The sequence below is a fragment of the Lissotriton vulgaris genome, chromosome 1_1, assembly GCF_964263255.1.
Source record: "Lissotriton vulgaris chromosome 1_1, aLisVul1.2, whole genome shotgun sequence".
Taxonomy (NCBI): domain Eukaryota; kingdom Metazoa; phylum Chordata; class Amphibia; order Caudata; family Salamandridae; genus Lissotriton; species Lissotriton vulgaris.
The window spans coordinates 240,560,895-240,571,734 of NC_141685.1; positions in this window are offsets into that span (position 1 = coordinate 240,560,895).

The following is a 10,840-nucleotide window of genomic DNA, read 5'->3' on the forward strand; positions in this document are numbered from 1 at the left end:
AATTGGAAGCTCTGCAGTTGTTTTAACTGCCTGAAGTTTGACACATTTTGTTGGCCATAGATTCAGTTACGACTTGCTGACCCAACTCTACTTTGTGGGCATTTTTCACTTAAAGCCACTTCTGTGCGGCTTCAACATCAATTCCGTGGATCAGCTGTTTTCTCCGTTCTGCTCTTTTTTGTGGCATTGAATACATGACCAACAGTATCCTTGATTTCCTTTAGGAGAGTTATTTTTACTAATTATTAGTCCTTACATCACAGCTTTGGATTTTGCTCATTATTAAATAGTTTTGTTTATCTGAACTTGGTTTTCATCTTAAATTTCTTTGTCTCTTTTTACTACGCTGTATTAAAATTTGTGACTTCCACTGTTTTGCTTACTGCTCAAACCATGTTAGCAAAAGTGAGCTAAGGACATTTTAGTGGAAGACACATTAACCTTTGCTGATCGAAGTACGACAAAAGCAAATCAGGCTGATTCCAGGAAGCATACCACTGAGCTGAAAAGGTTACTCTCTTAAATGGAATGTGCACTGACTGTAGATGCACAAAGTAAAAACCATAAGGAGAGCTGTTGGTAGCTGTACCCCCAGAATTTGAGAATGCAACCCTCTCTCAAACAGTAGAAAGAGCTAAAGATGCTACCCGGAAGACATTCAGGTCTCAACAACTAAGACTGCCCACTCCTGTCTTACAACACTTGGACTGTTATCTGAATCACTTTCCCTGTGCTGTGTACAAGCATTTTACAAGAACAATTTGTGATGCGCTTTGTGAACAGACTGTCACACCCCCCCCCCCCTTTGTATGAAAATGAGCTTCTGTGGCCAGACACCCCAGGCTCCCAGCTATTCCAATGCATATGATAATGTGAGCACTGTAACGTAATCACATACAAGTTCTATATTGAGAAATAATAGGCTTACAAGTCACATTGCTGTGGTTATGTAGATCTTTGTTAGTTTTTAATTGACTTTAAATTGCAGCAATTCTCCAGGTTACTTTTTTCTCAGTTTATCACCTTATATTGCTCTTAGATCTCCATCAGCTAAACATGTGAGGTTTGGCATAGGATATATTGTTAGCATTCCTAGACCATGTCACAATCCCTTTGTTCTCGATTTGTTGGCGTGTGTTTTGTCCACACGCTGGTCTAGCATGGCCTTCTCAAGGCAGAGAGCGCTGTTATAGGAATAATAAATCAAACATATATGGCAAACATATATGGCATTATCATTGCTGCAAATTGGGATTAAAAAGAGCTGAAAATGCACCACTTTAAAGAATATCACATCATGACACATAAACAGTTCCCTTTCACTCTTGAAACTAGCTCCCTCTCCAATCGGAAGTGGTCTATCTTTGCCTATTCTAACATAGAACTTAGTACCTTAAACACAGGAGTGCTTCTTCCATTTATATACATTTCGTGTCTTTGCCTTTGACCATATATAGAGCTCTGATGCCTTTCAGCGATAGTCATGGTTATATTAATTGGTGACTCTTTCTGAGAAATAAATTTGTAAAGTACCTCGAGGTCCGTGTCCGGTGTCTACTTGCTGGCTGAGGAAGCAGCGCGAGCTTATGTGGAAACGGAGTTCAGGATATATATATATATATATATATATATATATATATATATATATATATATATATATATATATATATATATATATATACGATTCACAATCCTGCTCCGCTACATCTGCACATGGAAAGAACTCCAATCTGCATAAACGAAACCCACAGGTACAGACCACTCCACAGAGCGAAGAGTAAATTCACAGAGGTTTATTTACACGCAATCACCAGCATGACGCGTTTCGGTCACTACACTGTGACCTTGATCACATCATGTATATATATATATATATATATATATATATATATATATATGTATATATATATATATATATATATATATGTATATATATATATGTATATATATATTATTTTGTTCATTTGTGATTGAATGTTGTGACCAGAAGTCAGACATGTGAAAGCAGTCTCTTAAAAGATCTTCCTTTTACTCGATGTGTAGCTTGTAACCAGCTAGAGCTGTGGTTGCAAGAGCCTATAGTATTTACAGATTGGTATATGGAGTGTTAGAAGAGGACAGAGAACACCATACTCCACGTGGCCTGGTTCAGGTATCAGCAGGATTATGGTTGACGCCAGGGGCCGGGAACATTCTGTTAAGCATAATGTATCATGGCGGTTGGACTGAAAATCCATCATGCTGCAGATTTCAAGACTCTGGCTTTCCTTAGTCACCTAGCGCCTCTCCCTGTTTAAAAGCTCCTGTGCATTGTCATAAGCCAGGCACTACCAAGGTAACCCCTCACACATATGTAAAGCAGTGCTAGGCTCCTTCACTGCTTCCCGGGTAAACATGCTAGTGTGCCCTCTCTAGCCAGGAGCCACCAGTCTCTCATGTGCTACCTGTAACCCGTCTCTCATGTGCAAATATAGACAAGCACCAGGTTAATGTAACTCTTTGTTATGTAAATGAGCTTGCGTGCCATCAGCACCCAGCATCACTAGTTTCATGTTTCTTGTCTACATAAACAAGCGTGTGCCATCTGTGACCAAGCACCACCAGGCTCATATATCCTACACAAGTAAATGAGCACCAGCCTATTGTTACTCCTGCCTATGTAAACACATATGTGCCATCAGTAATAAAGCACCACCAAGCTCATATCTACATATCTAAATGAGTACCAGACTAAAGTGGCTCCTCCCTTTATTAATTTGTGCCATAAGTAACCATGTTCACCTCTCCTACATAAGGAGTGTGCTCGAGGCTCCTATCCATCTCCGCAATGTAAACTTGTGTGCCATCTGTGACCAGGCAACAACATTCCCATGTGCCCCTTTCCTCTGTAAATGAATGTGTGTGCTGTTTAACCAGGCACCACTAGGCTCAAATCCCCTACACTTGTAATAGAGCACCAGGCTCTTATCACTCCTTCCTGGGCTTAACAAGCACTTATGCTGTCTCTAACAATGAACACCAGCCTCATGTCAACCCTCTTTTTGTAACCAAGCTCGGGTGCGGTGCCCTTTATAAATGGGAACAGCCAATCCTATTTGTCCTCTGTATGTAAAGAACATCGTGGCACTCTGTAACCAGTAATAACCAGGATCTTATCGCTCCTCGTTATGTAAATCACCCATCTGAAAGAAACACGTTAGTTATAGATTCCTTACCATAGAATTACTCCCAGACGTCAGACTGGATCCAGAAAGTTTTTCGTTAGCAGTACCCATGCGCATCGGAAGGTGGCGTTAGTCTGCTCCGTGTCCGTCGTTGGTGTTGTGTCACCGGGATGACGTCGCAGTAGCTCTCGCGCCCTGACGGCAGTACTGTCTTTTTCCGCACCAGCCAGCGCAGATCCGAAAAGAGCGGTACCTCCAGTAATTTTTTGACTGAACTTTTGGCGACTTTTGTGGACATCTTTTCGAGTCCTTCGACTCCTGATGCACGTAGGCATGCCTTGTTTCAAGGCTTGTGGTTCCTGTAACTGACTGATGTCAGTGACAGATCTGCATTGCGTGTGTCTCTTTTGCTTGGAGCATAACCACGAACCCGTCATGCTCCGACTGCCGGTCGATGGCTCTGAAGACTTTGCGGGAGCGGTCCTGAAAGCTTCTAGAGCGCCGGCAGTTGGCTATGCGCCGTTCAAGGTCCCGGTTGCGAGGTAGGTCGATTGACCGGCTGCATTGCCATCACCATTCATCCAAGTCATCGATGTCTTCACACTCCGGGTCAGGTAAGTCGAAGTACAAGAAGAAGTTAAAGAATCATCGATGTTCTTCGACTATTCCTCGTGGGTCGGCCGACCCGACGTAGGATGCCGACTGACGACCCAGGACCCGGAGCGAATCCCGCCAGGCTTCGTATGTTCTACGAGGCGATGCATGCCATCTTTGGGCGGCCTGAACCTGCTAGTGCGCCTTTGGGCCTCGCGGACTCGGCTGGGGGTCTAGGCCTTCTCTGTCGGCGGCACCGGGCTCAACGCTGACGGCCCCTCTTGGATCCAGGTCTGGATCCGGATCTGCAACGTTTGACCTCATTACACCTCCAGTTCCCCGGCTGGCGTCGACCCCAGCCTACTTCCTGATGTGAATCTGAGAGGGGTTTTTATGCCCCTGTTATTATTATTATTATTATATTATTATTATTATTATTATTATAGATGCTTTTGTAGCGCGCTCTGTTACTAAAAAGTATAGTATCCTGGCACGAGAGAAAGGGGAGACAGATCATATTACATGCAGAATAGAGAGACATCCATTAGGCAGTGATGTTAAAGAGGTGGGTTTTTAGGCCTTTCCTGAACGCCATGATGGATGGGGATGTTCTCAAATGAAGAGGAAGGGTATTCCAAGCTCTCGCTGCTCTGACAGAGATGGATTGGCCGCCGAGCCTGCTATATTTAAACTTTGGCACAGTCATTTGGTGGAGATTGCTTGATCTAAGAGGGCGGTTGGGAACATAAAGGGAAAATCTTTTCCTCAGATAAGCTGGACCCGTTTGATGGAGTGCTCGGTATGCTAGCACAAGGATCTTAAATAAGATCCTTTGAGCAACTGGGAGCCAGTGAAGATCTCTAAGAGGTTGACGGACACTAGATCTTCTGGGTATGTTAAATAGCAGCCGGACCGCGGCATTTTGAATGACTTGGAGGCGGTGAGTCAGATAGGCTGGGAGTCCGTAGTAGAGGCCAATCTGGATAGTATGAGAGCGCGAATGACCGTCTCCTTGGCCTCTCTCGGGAGCAAAGGGAGAAATCTGCGTAGGGTTTTAAGGGTGGAAAAGCAGATTCCAGTGAGTTTTTTCAGATGGTCCTCAAATCTGAGATTGTTACTAAACCAGACTCCTAGATTTTTTGCAGGTCCACCAATGGATTTGGGGCATGGGAGATCGGTGGGCCAGAGAGAGTCACTAAAGTTATCTGGAAAGGAACCATACAGCAAGATTTCCGATTTACTCTCATTGCATTTAAGCTGGGCACACGCCAGCCAGCGGAAAACCGATGATAAGCAGAATTGGACTCTCGACGTGTCCGAGTTGTTTTTGGGCCATGTAAACAAAAGCTGAGTATCATCGGCATAAGCCATAATTTTGGCTCCTAGCTGTTCCGCAAGATAAATGAGGGGGGTCATATATATATTAAAAAGCAGGGGGCTTAAAGTAGAGCCCTGTGGGACACCAGTAGAGAGTTTTTTTGGGAGAGGAGGAGAAAGGCGGCATCCACACTTGCTGGGACCTGCTATCTAAAAAAGATGTTAACCAGCCAAGAGCGGAGCCAGTTATGCCTATGGCTGCTAGTCTGGTAAGTAAGAGGGAGTGAGGGACCGTATCGAAGGCGGCAGAGAGGTCCAATAAAATCAGAGCCGCTCTGCCACCTCCGTCCAGACATTCCCGAATGGCCTCAGAAACCTCGACTAGAGCCGTCTCTGTGCTGAAAGCAGCTCTGAAGCCTGATTGCGCAGGGTGAAGAGCTTGAGAGCTTTCGGCAAATTTGTCTAGCTGTGTGAATGCAACTTTTTCACATATCTTTGGCAGGGCCGGCAGTAATGATATGGGCCGGAAATTAGCAGGGGCCTTCGGGTCTAGGCCATTTTTTTTAAGAAGTGGTAGCAGTTTAGCCTGCTTCCAGCATGCCGGAACAGTGGCGGTGGAGAAAGAGAGGTTGACAATATGTGACACCTCTTGGCCGACTGTATTAGCCAGGCCCGCAAGAACTCTGGCCGGGCAAGGGTCGGCGGGGGAACCTGATTGTAAGGTAGCAAGAATTTTAACAACCTCTGTTGTATCCACTGGAGTGAAGAGGGCAAACTGATCCATAGAGATGGGCATAGTGGGGGGGGAATAGTCATTGAGGCTGGAAAATTGTTACATACAGTAAGCAAGTCATCTTGGATTTTTGCAATTTTGTCCACAAAGAACACAGAGTTCTTCACACCATTTTGCCGAAGAGGCTAAAAGAGGTTGAGCGGCACAAGGGGAGACAAAGCTTTTAACAATAGCAAAGATTTCCCTGCTATTGTTGTTGGCCTTGGTTATGCGTCCGTCGTAATATAAACTTTTTGCTGATTTAATTGCTGCATAATACCTCTTTTGAGCCGTTCTTAGTTCTTTCTTAGCCTCAGGGAGATAGGCTTGTCTCCAACGTCTTTCAAGTTTTTTACAACCTGATTTGAGATCGCGGAGAGTATTAGAGAACCAAGGTTTAGAAGGGGTGGAGCGCACTTTACAGACACGACCTGTTTTAGTTGAAGAAGCAGCACCGCCTTCAATCCATGAATTGAATGAACTAACGGCTGACTCAATTTCAGAAGGAAGTGTGGGGCGAGAGGTATCAAGCTGATCACACAGCATAGATATGTTAATTTTCTGTGTGTGAGCAGCAGAATGATTGGTCTCAGCGGGGCGGGACAGGGGCCAGGTGAATCTTATCAGCATATGGTCAGACCAGTTTACTATTTCAGGGTCAGACATATTTATGTCAAAGTTGGTACATAGTAGGTCAAGGACATGACCCCCTGAATGGGTGGGAGCTTTAATCCACTGTTTTAGCTGGGCCATCGCAAAAGCATTGTTTAGCCGAACTGTGTCAGGTAGATCTAGCTGATCCACGTGGATATTAAAGTCTCCCAAAAGGAGATATGTGGGGTATTTCAGGGCACGTGGGACTATCATGTCCTCTAGTGCCTCTGAAAATTTTCCTGCGTGGCCAGGTGGTCGGTACACCAAGGATCCACCTAAGGTGAAATGTGCCCCCAGAATAAGAGAGAAGTGGAGCACCTCGGCATCAACTGAGGGGCCCATAGGATCAAGAGAAAAAGTCCACTTATCTCTAAAAATGGCTGCTATGCCACCTCCTCTGCCTAAGGGGCGATCTTGTCTAATGATTTTAAAGCCACGTGGAATAGCCAGTTCAATCACTGGGTTGCATGTCTCATTAAGCCACGTTTCTGTGACAAAGAGAAGATCAAACTCATTGTCACTTAGTAGTTCAAATATGTCATTGGAGTGCTTGACCAGTGATCTAGCATTGATCAAACCGGCCCGAAGACATGTTGAATCGGTGGGAAGCTGGGTAGGAGCAGGTAAAGTAGGCTGAAAGCGAAATTTGCATGCTTGGCAAGTACGCTGAGGTGAATCAGCCAGGTCCCAAGGATTCAAGCAGGGGCAAGAGTTAGCACTGAGTGCTATTAGATACTCACGAGAGTAGGAGACACGCGACCGATCAGTGGATGGAGAAGCAGCAGCAGGGGGGCTGGCGCTGGCCGCGTCCGGGACACGGACGGGCACAGACGGGCCCTCCTTTGGCGCTCCTTCAGCGCGCAGACGGCGCGCCCGCTGCGCGTGGCCGCTGCGCGTCCTGAAGGGCATGGCTAATTATAGACTGAAGCCCCAACCTCCGCTGGACCGCTAACTCCGGTCCGGCAGGGTCCGACCCACACCTAAGATGGCGGCCGACCTAGCCCTCCACAGCAAACGGCACGTGAAGCCGCGGTGGACCGGGGCTTAGGGGGAACACAGTCGGTGACAGGCAAATAGCGGTGAGTAATTAGATAAACAGACAATATAGCACAGTCAATGTAAAAGTTTTTAAAAATTCAGTATTTTTTAAAAGCACATCAGTTTAAATGCATCCAATGGTAATTGCAAGCAGAGGAGAGCCCTCGCAATCTGCTCGCCCTTCTCGAGCGTTGTGCCGAGGTACTGCCACTGCCTCAGCCCAAACGCGCTACCCAAAGAGCATCAGGTCTAATTATAGACTGAAGCCCCAACCTCCGCTGGACCGCTAACTCCGGTCCGGCAGGGTCCGACCCACACCTAAGATGGCGGCCGACCTAGCCCTCCACAGCAAACGGCACGTGAAGCCGCGGTGGACCAGGGCTTAGGGGGAACACAGTCGGTGACAGGCAAATAGCGGTGAGTAATTAGATAAACAGACAATATAGCACAGTCAATGTAAAAGTTTTTAAAAATTCAGTATTTTCTAAAAGCACATCAGTTTAAATGCATCCAATGGTAATTGCAAGCAGAGGAGAGCCCTCGCAATCTGCTCGCCCTTCTTGAGCGTTGTGCCGAGGTACTGCCACTGCCTCAGCCCAAACTGTTCACTCCTAGTGTTCCTTATCGTGGAAATTGGCCCCCAGAGGATGAGGAGGAGGACTGGGAGGGGTCAGGTGACCCTTTGTCTGACCACTTGGATCAGGACTGGCGAGAGGAACTGGGGGATGCCAATGGTTTGGACACCTCCCCTGACCTTGGCATGTTGTCTCCTCCTATCGTGGCTACGGAGGAGGGAGCATCGTACGCAGTGGTGTTGATTACGGCGGCCGAGGCTCTCCACCTTGAGCTCCCTACTGTGGCGGTCAGGACTAACCTCCTGACAGAAGTGCTTCAGCTGGAAGCGAGCTCTTCAGAGCCCCTGCTGCCATTTAATGATGCACTTACGGACATCCTTTTGGGTACTTGGTCCAGACCCAACACTGGGGCTCCCATGGATAGGATGATTGCATGACCCCACCTCCCAGTTCCGGGCTACCCCACTTTTCTCTCCCAACACCCCACCCCTGAGAGCTTGATGGTCCAAGCCTCTACTTCCCAGAGCCCATTCCCTACTGGCCCACCGGAAACGGAATCCAAAAAGCTAGACCACCTTGGAAAGAAAATGTTTTCTTCCACCAGCTTAGACTGAGGTCGGTAAACACTGCATGTCTGTTGAGCCTTTATTCCCACTCTGTGCGGGATATAGTTGTGCAAGTGCTGCCTCAGTGTCCAGAGGAGGCCTGGGCAGTGCTCTCCAAGGCTGTTGTCACAGGGAGAGATGCAGCAAAGTTTACCACGCGTTGTGGGCTGGATATCGGTGACTCTCTAAGCAGAACGATATCCACTTTGGAAGCTCTTCGTCGCTACGCCTGGATGAGATCCACTGGCTTTTCGGGGGATGTCCAGAATACCCTCATGGACATGACCTTTGATGGCTGTCCCCTTTTTGGCAACAAAGTAGACAAAGTTCTAGAGAGTTTCAAGGACTCACAGCTACGGCCAAGTCCTTGGGCCTCTCCAGTCGGCCGGCTCAGTCTGCTTATTGCACCTTTCATGACTACAGAAGGAATGCACTACTATGTCCTGCCCAAAGCCATAGGACGCAGCAACCTCCCCAAGTTCCGTGGGAACCAACACCGTGGTTCACACGGCCAGCAGGCGAGCCAGTCCACCAAGCCCCCCGACGGCCAGCAGGCGAGCTAGTCCTCCAACCCCCCCCCTCTGCAGCATCCTCTAAACCTTCCTAGTGCGACATTTCAAGCCCATCAAACGCCAATGGGCGGCAGGATTCGGCATCACCTCCCCCACTGGTGCACCCTCAGGTCGGACAGCTGGGTTTTGCAGATTGTCCGAAGAGGCTACTCCCTCCCCTTTGAGGCTACCCCTTAAGCCATGCCACCGCAATACCAGCGTATGTCGGAGGATCACCTGGCACTTCTCCAACAGGACGTTGTGACTCTATTGGCAAAGGGAGCCTTCAAGCACGTCCCTGGCCGAGAAGTAGGTCGTGGTTGCTACTCCCACTACTTTCTGGTGCCCAAGAAGGACAAGGGCCTGCGTCCCATCTTGGATCTCAGAGACGTCAATCGCTTCCTCCAGAAGGAGAAGATCAAGATGTTAACACTTGTTTAGGTCCTGTCTGCACTCGACCCAGAAGACTGTCTGGTAGTGATGGACTTGCAGGACGCTTACTTTCATATCCCCGTCCTATCAGCCCACCGGCGTTACCTCTTGTTCACAACAGGCCACTAGCATTTTCAGTTTACTGTGCACCCCTTTTGGCCTTACCAGCGCCCCTCGGGTATTCACGAAAGTGATGGCGGTGTTCGCAGCTCATTTGCGCAGATCAGGGGTTTCAGTGTTCCCCTATCTCGATGACTGGCTGTTGAAGGTGGGCTCGTCCCCAGCAGTCGTCTCCCACCTCCAGACTACAGCTGACCTCCTGCATATGATGGGGTTCTCCATCAATGTGCCGAAGTCACACCTGATTCCCTTTCAGAAGCTCCTCTTCATCGGAGCGTTTCTGGACACAACACAGTTTCAGGTCTATCCTCCCGAACATCGAGTCAGGGATATTCGGTATTTGATAATGATCTTTCAGTCTCTATCACGGGTTTCGGTCAGGTTGACCCTGAAGCAGATGAGCCTCATGGCCTCCTGCATCCTGCTGGTCGATCATGCCAAGAGGCATATGTGGGCTCTGCAGTGGGACCTGAAGTTCCAGTGGGCGCAGCATCAGGGGTATCTGTCCGATTGCGTTCAGATCTCTGAGGGCACTACACAACAATTGCAGTGGTGGGTCACGAACTAGAATTGGTTCGATGGCAGAACCTTCTCTCTTCCCCCTTCCCCAACCAGATTACACAGTGGTGACAGATGCGTCCCTTCTGGGATAGGGTGGCCAAATGGGAGAGGCGGAGATCAGGGGCCTCTGGTCTAGGCACCATATCAACCTTCTGGAGATTCGGGCGATTCGTATTGCACTGAAGGCTTTCCTTCCCTCTATCATGAGGTGAGAAGTGCAGGTGTTCACAGACAACACCACCGCCATGTGGTATTGCAACAATAGGGCAGGGTGGGGTTGTGGACCCTATGTCAGGAGACCCTCCGCCTCTGGACATAGCTGGAACATGGTTCAACACCTGGCAGGTTCTCTGAACTCCAGGGCGGACGAACTCAGCCGCAGGTGCATGATGGATCACGAATGGCATCTGGAAGTGGTGCAAGGCCTCTTTGTACAGTGAGGAGAACCTTGGTTAGA